Source organism: Gossypium hirsutum, chromosome A02 (genome assembly GCF_007990345.1).
Source record: "Gossypium hirsutum isolate 1008001.06 chromosome A02, Gossypium_hirsutum_v2.1, whole genome shotgun sequence".
Lineage (NCBI taxonomy): Eukaryota > Viridiplantae > Streptophyta > Magnoliopsida > Malvales > Malvaceae > Gossypium > Gossypium hirsutum.
The window spans coordinates 86063227-86075946 of record NC_053425.1 but is presented as its reverse complement, the minus strand read 5'-3'; positions in this window follow the sequence as shown (position 1 = coordinate 86075946).

Genomic DNA, 12720 nt, shown 5'->3' with positions numbered 1-12720 from the left:
GAAAGATGTCGTCTGGGTTGTTGTTGATAGATTGACGATGTAACACCCCGTACCCGAGACCGTTGCCGGAGTCGGACACGAGGGGTTCACAGACTAAATTCGCTTACTATCGCAGTCCATTTTAAAATTTTCCAGGCAGTTGGCTAACTGCGACACTATCACCTTAAAAATCATATCTTGAGTTTCACAACTCGAAAATCAGTTTCATAATTTTTCCCTGAAACTAGACTCATATTCCCATCTACATATTTTTTTCTAGAATTTTTGGTCGGGCCAATTAGTACAGTTTATTAGTCAAAGTCTCCAATGTTACAGGGATCGACTACACTGACCTTTGCGCATTACGACTTGGATATCTCCCTGCACAGAGCTTCAATACTGATGCCGTTTGTTTCTATAGAAACTAGACTCAGAGAGGAATCTATAAATGTATGGAATGACTCCTAATTATCTCTGGTTAATTTATAATGAATTTCCAAAATTGGAACAGGGAATCCAGAAACCGTTCTGGCCCTGTCTCACGAGAACCTGAATATCTCTTAACATACTGTTCATATGATCGTTTTGTTACTTTCATATGAAAATAGATTCATCAAGATTCGTTTACATAATTTATTCATTATTTAATTCCAATCCTACTATTTTTAGTGATTTTCCAAATATACATCACTGCTGCTGCCAGCATCTGCCTTTAAGGTAGACTTTACCTATTTCATAGTTTCCATGATTCAATTAGCCCTTTTAGCATAAATAGCACAATCTATGATAGTGATTAACCATTCCATACCAAATGATTATAACATTATGCTCAAACATATATAAGCCATTTTCGCATGGCTATATACATTAACCAAAATATTCTTCCGCCACTAGTCTATTTTATACATGCCATAAGATAATCCAAAACATAGCAGTACCAAACAGTGGATAGTGATAGTGTGACTAGTTGCTGACGATCCCCGAGCCTGTAGCTTCGCAATGAGATCTATAAAACAGAGGAAACAGAGTAAACGGAGTAAGCATTACAATGCTTAGTAAGTTTTAAGCAGTGTCAACAGATAACAATCAAATTATAACATAGTTGTTCGTATTTTTATTTCACTCTTCCTTCGGGCATACCATCCCTTTTACCGAATATGCACATCTCATCATATACAATAGGCAGATAAACTTTCACATAAAAGTGAGCTCATGTGACATAGATATATCGTATGATTTCACATAACCTCTCACTCTGATCCGATGTCACATAATCATAGGAATAGTCTCATAGATTGCTCTCGTATGCGTCACATAACTACCTTATGATTTAGTGCAAATCAAGCTCACATATAAACTTGGAGTACATACCTGTTTAACCTTTCGTATTGAATATATTTATAAGCAATTCTTATTACGAAGTCTTACCCGGACATAATCTCCACACGAAGTTATCGGGTCTTACCCGGACAAAATCCCCACACGTAGTCATCGGGTCTTTAGAGCTCGGATATAGTACGAGCACGAAGCTTACGGACATTAATCAGTGATAATATTCTCGCATAAAGCCTACGGGGTTTTAACCCGGATATAGTACTGACACAAATGCCCTTCGGGACTTATCACATTTATACACTTTCACATCCATCACGTTGGCCACTCGGCCCTATCACATATATACACTTTCACATTCATCACATTGGCCATTCGGCCTTATCACATATATACACTTTCACATTCATCACATCGGCTATTAGGCCTTATCACATATATACACTTTCACATTCATCACATCGGCTATTAGGCCTTATCACATATATACACTTTCACATTCATCACATCGGCCATTAGGCCTTATCACATATATACACTTTCACATTCATCACATCGGCTATTAAGCCTTATCACATATATACACTTTCACATTCATCACATCGGCCATTAGGCCTTATCACATATATATACACTTTCACATTCATCACATCGGCCATTAGGCCTTATCTCATATATGCATGTTCACATCCATCACATAGAATCCTAAATCAAAATATAGATTTTCATGTATTCACATCACAATTATCCAAATATACTTCACATACCACATATACTTTCACGTATACACACTGTCTTGGCTGAATCTACATCTATCATTTTCCAATATCACAATTTAGAATTCACGTATGGGTTTAATCAATAGCTTATGAGCAACTAAAACAAGTTATCAAGGTTTACAACACAATCTCAAATTCAGCACAAGCTGTTTTTCCTGAGCAATAGTCACTAAATTATTTATAACTGGAGCTACAAAACTCCAAATCACTTTCCGTTAATTTTTCCTGAATATAGACTCGTATATCTTCCATCCATAAAATTTCCAGAATTTTAGGTTTGGCCAATCAATACCAGATTTTTCTTAAAGTTTCCCCTGTTTCACTGTTTGACTAATCTGACCACTCTTCACTACGAATCAAATTTCTCATTTTACAGAATTCAAAATGTGTTGTATTTGATTTCATTTGAAACTAGACTCATTAAGCTTTAATTTCATGTCTCATTCAGCCTCTAATTCAAGTCCATAATTTTATGGTGATTTTCTAAAGTCACGTTACTGCTGCTGTCCGAAGCAGACTATTTCAAATTACCCTTAAATTCCCAAGCTCAAACACTTAAGAACTTACCATTTGAGCTTAGAACATATCATGGCCACATCATATCTTATTAAATCAACTCATCATGTCCTATTATAATTGAATTTACTCAACGTTTAAACACTTAAAACTTACCTCGGATATTTTGAATAGTTGCGGATAGACTACTCGATTGCTTTTTCTTTTCCTTTATCTGATTTTGACCCTCTTAGCCCTTGAGCTTATTCATGACTTAGAATCACCGAATGGTTGCTCCCTCTCTCCCTCTTAGAATCGGCCAAGAAGAAACAAGAATAAAGACTTGTTTCTTTCACCCCTTTCCTTCTTTTCTTTACTTTATTTCTAACCTTTTATTTTATTCCATCCTCCATACTAATATGGCACCTAGTTAATTAAAGTTAATATAAAATTCACACTTGATTATACAATTTGTAGCATGGCCGACCACTACCTATAGTTTGGCTAATTTGACATGCAAGGACAAGCACTTTCCCACATATACTAATAGGCCACTTTAGCACTTGCCTAGCATATTTCTAAATTGTCTCACATAAGTCCCTACTAATAATTTTCACATACACTGACCAAATTGAAGTATGAAACTATCACACAAGCATCTACTCACATCATAAACACAGAATATAACCTTTAATTATTTATAAGACTCGGTTTCGTGGTCCCGAAACCAATTTCCGACTAGGGTCACTTTAGGGGTGTCACAGACGAAATCTGCGCACTTTATTTTGGTCAGAACAGATTATTCACTCGAGAGATTAGCCGTTGTATTTCTCTGATATTGTACGGTTACATGGCGTGCCAATATCTATTATTTTTTATCGTGATCCAAGGTTTACCTCTAGATTTTAGGGTAAGTTACACGAAGCTTTAGGTGCGAAATTAAACTTTAGTACTGCATTTCATTCCTAGACAGATGAACAGTTTGAGCAAGTAATACAGATTCTCAAAAATATGCTATGCTGCTGTGTTATTGAGTTTGAAGGCAACTGGGAGAAATTTTTACCATTAGTTGAGTTTGCTTAAAATAAAAACTACCAAACGAGTATTAAAATGGCACCGTATGAGGCTTTATACGGATGGAAATATAGAGCTCCGTTGTATTGGTCTGAATTAAGAGGAAGAAAAATCGTCGGTACCGATCTGATCCGTGAAACAAAGGATAAAGTCAGAGTTATCTGTGATTGTTTGAAAGCTTCCTCTAATAGACAGAAATCGTATGCCGATTTGAAATAGAAAGATATTGAATTTCAGGTCAGGGATAAATTTTTCTTGAAAATCTCACATTGGAAAAATGTGTTACGATTCGGTAGAAAAGGGAAGCTCAGCTTGAGATTTATAGGGTCATATGAAATTCTTGAGAGAATCGGACCTGTAACATACCGTTTGGCTCTACCACCAGAGTTGGAAAATATACATAACGTTTTACAAGTATCAATGTTGTGTTGTTATCGTTTAGATCCGTCACATGTGTTATTCACATATAATTTTGAGTTACAACCGGATTTGTCATATAGTGAAGAACCAGTGAGAATTTTGGCACAAAAAGTAAAAGAACTTCGTAATAAAAGAGTATCATTAGTGAAAGTTATGAGGCATTGACACAGTATTGAGGAAGCAACTTGGGAAACAGAGAAATCTATGAAATCTCAGTACCCTAATATGTTTATTGGTAAGAATTTCAAGGACGAAATTTTCTTTAGGGGGAAGAGTTGTAACAACTCATTTTTAGTGGTGTTAGAAATAGTGGTTTTGGGACCACAAATCTGACGTGTGAGTTCATAAATATTATTTATTTAATATTTACAAAGTTATTTAAGTGTCGTATTAAGATTTGGTTCAATAATTTTGACGTTTGATTAATTAAATAAGTTAAAAGGACTAAATTGTAAAAGATGCAAAACTTAATCACTATTGAATTTGATTAGATAAAAGGTTTAATTGGTAAAGGTGAGAGGATTTATAAGGCACGTAAACCATTATAAATGTTAGTGGACAATTAAGGTTAAGTAACTAGTTAATTTTTATGTTTATTATAAGGGTAAAATTGTAATTAAATAAATAAAGGCATAAACAAAAGAAAAATAAAGTTTGTCATCATCTTTATTGCCTTATACCACCAAAAATTGAATGAAAAACACCATAGTTGAAGCTCAACTTTCGGCCAAGTTAGGTTTTGTGCACGTAATTGATTTCTTTATTCGTTTTTCGTAAATTTTATGTTTTTAAAATCATTGTAGCTTAATCTAGCTAACTTGGGGACTATTTCATAAAGCTGTTAAAGATTATGAAACTTACCATTAATGAATCTTAGTTGTTCATGAGGTTAATTGATGAATTTATGAACTTGGTTGTTATATAAGACTATTTTGTAAAGGAATTTTGGTTAGTTTTAAGTTTAGGGACTAATATGAAAATATGTAAAGTTTAGCATGAAAATTCTATAATTTTTTTAGTATTTGAAGGCTGATTATGGATGAGGTTATAAATTATTTTGTGTATTGGGGTTTAAATATGAAAATTATAATAGTTTTGATTTCAGGGACTAAATTGTGATAAATGAAAAAATTGAAGAATTGTTGTATAAATGAAATTGAGCTATGGTATGATTCCTGTATGCTGTTAAATGTTAATTGGAATAGTTAATTGAGTCAAATTATGATTTAGATCAAGAATTACTACAACCAGAGGACGTACGAGGAAAAGGAAAAATTGTCAACTAGTCCTTGTTAACTAAATCGATACGATTTTTTCAGGTAAGTTCGTACATTATAACTAAATTGCTAATGCTAATATGTTACATAGATAAACCTAAAGAACATAAGTTTAACTTTTTTTAAAAAAAAACATAAAATTTGACTCAAATTTTTTTCAATTTTTAAAAAACCCTAAATTTTCCCAAATTTTTTTTAAATTTATACAAGCTAAAATTTCTCAAAATTTACAACTCTTGACTTATTGAACTTGAATGAGAGGTTGAATAATTTGATTTTGATTACCATTTCATTTTTATATTTTATTTATCTTTTCACATAATATTATATTATCATGTGGAATTGAAGATTTAGAAAAGTATCTACATGCTGAATTTTAATTTGTTGGTTTAGCATTTACTATGGATGTTAGCTCTATGTACCATAAATACACATATTGATATCTCAAGTACCACACTGAACATTTTCAAAGTATAGCCATCATATTGGACATTTTATAAAAATATAAATAACAATTGTGATATTATTCCTAGAATATTCAATAGGGGATTTCAATTAAAATATGAAATGGGTTGATGCCAAACAAATTTTATAACTTAAATTCAGTCCTTAATTTTTCGGTACTTATTTAGTAGCATTTAATTTTTTAGTTTATTAAACATAGCCTAAGTTTCAACTTAGTTGTGAAATTATCAAAAATTCATAATATTTATAAAAAATTAAATATAAATTTATGAATATTTTTATCATTTTATATTTTATATAAACTCTAAAAAATAATACATATAATAGAATTTAAACTCAAAACATCTATTATCGCTAACACAATTTTACTATGTTAACAAAAGCTACATTTGATTTTTGTATTTATTTTATCAATTTGTTCCACAAACTTTTGCACCCACATAGGTTTGTCATGATATATAGTAAATACAAAAAACTATTTTAAGTTGTTGAGTTTAAGTTTAAGATATCGAGTTTAGAATTTAAGGTTTGAGTATTTATTTTATTAATAGAAAATATTTGATATAGTATTAATTAGAGTTTTTAGATTCAAGAGTTGGCAAATATCTTATAAAGATATAATACAATATTAAAAAAATAAAAAAAATACATTTTTAATGTACGAAATACTAACTCAATTACTAATATTTATTTATAAATTCTCCACTATTTTTTTTATTTATTAAATAATAATATTTCATGTTATTATTTATTAAATATACATAAAAACTCAGTTACTGACACCACATATTCTCCATATCTACGTATATTGCTGATAATATGTTCCCATGCTTTCCAATTCTTATGATAATTGCGGTGATTAGGTTTCAATTCCATCGTTATCAGTTTATAAGCACCAAAAGGAATAAACTTAATATCTCATTTATAACTCTTAACAACCCCTCAATATTCCTTTATATAGGGTTTATCTTTTCTTATTGATTTTGCCATATCTAACAGTCAAACAGATAAGCATAGACATATATCTTTATCAATTACAAACGCTTCTTATTCCATGCATGGTCCATCTGCAAAAGTATTCCCGGATTTTAATGCTTGACAGATATGTTTTAGTTAATGCCCTTACCATTATTTCATAGTATATATATTTTATATATCCTCCGTTATTTCGACTTTCTATTTTCCTTTAAAGTGATATAACTAACATCACATCATATTTTGAGTGTTGAGTATTATATGTCCAAAGGATTTTGAACATACAACTTTATTTAGCACTCATCCGAGTTTGATAACATAGATGACATCTAGCCTTCAACGTGGGCATCTTTAATGAAATTGAAAGGTTTAGTTTATCCGCGGCAGAATGCAGAGCAACATGAAAGCCTTCAGGCTTCAAAACCCTTCGTTTAAAATGGAATCAAATGTAGATCAACCATTTTTTTTAATTTTGTATTTATTTTCTCTGAAACTGAATATAGCAATGTTGCTTTTGAATTCAAAAAAAAAAAAAAAAAAAACGTTGTGCCTTAAAGCTGACAGCTATAATTTTGAGAATGAAGAGGCATTGTAATGGCATACCCTGGGCTCAGAAATCCATGCAATAGTTTCTAGTTCTGAATCATGCAGTATAAATAATTAGGTTCACATCATTGTCTATGAAACATTAAAGGCAATTTGCATTCAAAACTGTCACTCTTCTGCTTGACGAAATGCCCCCTTTTAAGTCCTTAATTTAACACCAAATATGGACCAAGCTTTTTTCATCAAAACTCACTTCACTTAATCTTGGTTATATTTTAGAGTGCTCCAGAAGCATTTAATTTAACATCTTTAATTTATACTTGTTTTACCAAGATCAAGGTCCAACGACCAAGTGACCACACCCAAGATTCCGATTATTAGAAATCTAAAACCCTTGACTTCATCTTATATTATATTAATCTGCGTTGTGGATGAGAACTTTGGCTCTTAATTGAATGATTACATACAACTAGGACCTCCCTCACCAATAATTCAAATTCTAGCCATAGTGCTGTGTAAATGGAAATCAACAACACATGGAATATTATCAATCTTGTAGGCTTCAGGGTTGCATGTCGGCTAAGAAATCAATGAACAAAAATAAAAATGAAAACTGAAGAAGCAGCAAAATCTTAAAGCCTGCCCTTCAAAAATTCAATTTTGTCTTCTATTAATACTCGATTTGATCAAACATGAGGTATAATTATTTTATGAATGATTTAACAATGAATGGTTTTGTGAAAGATAATGAGATTAGCATCAGGTTGTGATTAGCTCTCAAGTCCTACCTTTTGCTAATATTATCTATTGATTCTTGGCTTTTGTTAAAGATAATGATCAAACATTTTGCTTTGGAATTTTTGGTTTTTTTACTATTGTAATGACAGCTCTCAAGTCATATCTATTGATTCTTGGTTTTTGTTACATAACATCTTTCTTGAAAAGAAAAGAGTTGAGGAAGATGGCTTGGATAGTTCTGTTGAAGTATCAGATCGTATAAAGCTAATTCATTCCCTTTTTTCCTCTTTAGCTCCTCGTTGCTGCATATGGTAATATATAAGAGGTGGTGGTTCAAATAAATCATATAATCAAATTATTTGTTATAAATCAAGCTTTTAGTTCAAAATCAATATAGTCATGAAAAAAATGATTGTATTTAATTTATGCCTGAAAAAAACTAGGATATAAGGCTTTGTTTAGCCGAGTTTAATGTCTCCTGCTAGCAGTTGTATGGTTGAGTCTGACAATATCTCTCATTTCTAAATAAATCAATTTATTAAGCTTAAATGTATCTAAGTAGCATTCATATATATATATATATTTACTGGTTTTGGTAGTTTAGTTCATCTTTGACTTCTCATGTTAATTTAGATTTGCTGAGAACAACTTATCAGAAGTGATGTTGAACAATTGGATGGAGAAGGAAAGAAACTAAGATTAAAAAATGATTCCACTAACAATGATATTGTTACAAATATCTTATTTAGCACATCTTGATTATTTTGTATTATCCAAATACATATTCTTGTAGGCTGTAGCTTAATTTTTGTAGGTTAAGATGTTGTATTTTAAATTTAGTCTTTTCATTTACTTAATTTTCATTCTATTAATTCATTTTAAATTATATTTGTATTAAATATTTGGATTAGATGAATTTTATTTGTATTATGTTTAAATTATAGTTGGGTATTTTTTCCTATTTTATTGTTTAATTAGAAATAAATTAAAATACTAGTAATTGGATCTTATACTGATAGTTTGTTTTTCATTAGTATATTTGTATTAATAAGACCCTTTATCCACAGTTCAAATGTCGCTATAGGTTTAAGGATATAATTGAAATTTTACTTAAATGAAAGTGTTGCTATAGCTTTAAGGATATAATTGGAAATTTATATTACCTTTTACCGATGCACATGATCTTCAATACAAATATTAGTGAATTTACTTTTGTAGATGGCACAATTATATTGATAGTGACTACTTTAGCGACACCAGAACCGTTGGTATGGGCCCTTAGACCTATTTCAACGGTCTTATTTTCCGTTGATAAAAGTTTATATCGATGTTACATGTACTAATGGTGATTTTTTCATCGGAAAAACCCTTTTGGGCATCTGTAGAGAGTTTTCAAACTTAGATCGACTAAATTTTAGTTTTCAGTAACTTTTTTTGAACCGTCAATATATGAAAAATTATTTATAGTGGTTGCATCCAGTATTAAAAGAAATTCCAGGATATATTTCATTTGAACGGAGTTACATTCTGATAGCGTTTGATATGCAACAAATTAGAGCTTTTCATGAGAAATCTAGTGGTTGATAAAGCATTTGTGAAGAGAAGATAATGAAATTATGGAAGGCAACTTTGAAATATTCAAAAATGAATTCCATATGCTTTAATCAAAAATAAAATTTCGTATGTTCATTGAAATAAAAAAATAAAAATCCAATCATTAGAAAAAAATATACATCCTTATCTATAACTGTAACGACCCAATTTTCAATGGTACTAAAAAATGCGGTTTTAGAATTACATTTTCATAAATTGAGTTCGTAATTAAATGTTAAATTGAGTTAATAAAATCATGATCAAGTTAACTAATCTAGGTTAATTAATAATTAATCAAATTATAAAAGCTAGAAATAAGTGGGATTTGACCATCGTCTTCCTCATTCTTATTGTCCATCATAGAAAGAATTGGATGAAAGCTTCCAAAACCCTTGTGACTTTCGACCTTTGTCTAGGTATGAAATTCAAGTAATTTTCTAGCAATTTTTATAGATTTATGACCATGCGAGCTTGATTTAGCTAACACATGTGTCAATTTGGCCAATTTTTGAAATTTTATCAAGTTTCCATTGTTTGATTAATTGATGAAATAGGCTTGGAATTGATAAATATTGAGTTTAGATTATGAAAAGGACTAACTTGTAAAGTTAGTTAAGCTTGTTTATTAGCTTTGTTACATTAGGAACCAAATTGAATAAATGTAAAAATAGTAATGGAATTATGTTAGAAATAAAAAAAGTATAAGATCTTTAATGAGATAATGTGAAATCAAATTTTAATCCGAAACTAGAAACTGAAAGTTATGCTTATCCCGACTAAATTGAATAAATGTAAAATATGGGAGAAATCAAAAACATATTTACATAGGATCATGCATCTCATGACATTGTGTGAAAATTTTTGGTATTGATTTGATATATAAAATATGTCTAGATCAAGAATTGGATCAAAGTGAAGCTAATAAGGGAAAAGCCAAAATTGTGGATTTGTCACACCCAGTTTTCATTAAGGACCCGAAGATAAATGAATTGGGATTGAATTGAATTAAATGATGAGTTGGCGAACCCTACTGAGAAATTTAGAAATTTTAGTGGTTGATGATCAATTAGTTGGATTTCAATTTTGGTTTGGTTGAGATGGAATCGGTTGGTTCTGTAAGTGGGAGACACAATGATTACTAGTGATAGGCTATTAGAGATCGGGAGACTGTGTAAGAGAGTTACATATTTGGGAGAGATAGGATATTCTTGCAAAAGGAATTATTCTCAAATTTATTTACAATTTTCTTCTTATTTGCATGGTCTTCTTTGGTTGTTCCAAAGAAGAGGAGAATTTAGGAGAGCTCTACATGGAGCAGTAGTCGTAAGAATTGAAGACTGAAAGAAGAGAAATTGAGAAACTAGCAAGCTTTCTTATCCATTTGAGCTTGTGAATTAGAGAAAGAATGAGGGTAAGGACTCCTAATAAGTTTCTGTAAATTGGGTCCTGGATATTAAGGTTTGAATACCTTCGATTTAACCGATAAATAGTTATCATTCTTAGTTGCCAGGACGAAGGAGGCTCTGACATTTGGACAAGCTAAGCTAACGAGAATAAGGGAAATAAGGTGAGTTTCTATACTCAACTTTTGGGTGATCGATGATGTTTTGTTGCTTGCATGAACCGTATTCATGTTTGCTCTAAGTTGTGTCTAAGACCATGGTTGTTTATGAACATGGAGGATGAGTAAGCTATTTACACATAATATTGTGAGTGTGTACTATTGCAAGTTTATTTGTTGAATGTTATATGGTTGTGAATTGATGAATAGATGAATGGCGTACTGTATGTTATAGTAACTAGTACAATGAACTGTATGAAATACATGTTTATGTTGTATGCTGAGTACGGAGGGAACTTACCTTGACAGGGTAGATGAAGATAGGAATAATTGGCAGAATGGAGGAATGGACAGATTGAAAGGGGATGAAAGAAGTTTAGCGACATCATAGAATGATATCTACTAGCTTCTTAGAGCGACACTGTGACAATGATCTATTGATTTTATAAAGCGACCACGGCGTTGGTTATCGACGGGTCTTTCAAGATGACAATGTGTAAACGGTATATAGGTTTTTCGGGGTGACACCGTGTAAATGGTATATAGGTACTTCAAGGCAACACCTCAAAAGGGGTTTATTGATTATCTGAAATCACAAGTCTATGATTAAGCCATGGCATGATCCAATGGTGAATAGGTATGCGTTATGGAAAACAAGAAAGTCCGCCTAGACAATAAACAAGAAAGTTCACCAAGACATTTAGGGGGAAGTCCTTGAATGACTCGTGCAACAAATAGTGTGACAGATTGAACATGAAGTGTCTGAGAACACGAGTAAATGGGATAATAAGAAAAAGGCTGGTAGAAGGGTAAACTTGTTAATAAGGGGACCCATTGGAATGATGGAAATGTGCAAGTGTACACAATCGCAACAAGTAATAAAGTGACAAGTAAATGTCGAGTTATCATACTCACAAGGACTGTGTAAGAAAATATTTATGAAATGCAATTAAAAACACTTTGGTGAAGGAAAATCATTTGTTTTGAAAAAGGGTTTAATAAAACTATATTTTAACTAAGAAAATTAAAAGGTAAAAAAAAATTCAATGCACGATTTCTGAAAAATAAGTTTAATCAATATGACATAATTGTGTTAGATCAATTACATTTCTTAAATTAATGTTACTAAAACAATGTTCATGTTGTTACAAATAAATTCACGACAACTTGATAATTTGTTAACTATAGCACATACAAACTTACGAAATTAAATAATCTCTTGAACATATTACTATGCTAATTCAAACAATTAATCAATTTTAATAAGCAAGTAAAAGATTCAGTGAAGTAACAATATATTCCTACATTGAAAAGTTTAATCACAATAATCTTGCAAGTTATGCAAGGCTAATGTACTGTTTAATACCGTCACTAATTTAACCCTCAGCTACCTTAAAAATTTAAACATGCATTGATTAAGTATTGTGCCAATTAATTACAATTTCAATATGATTAATAATTAATTGATTAGTTACCTTACAATTGT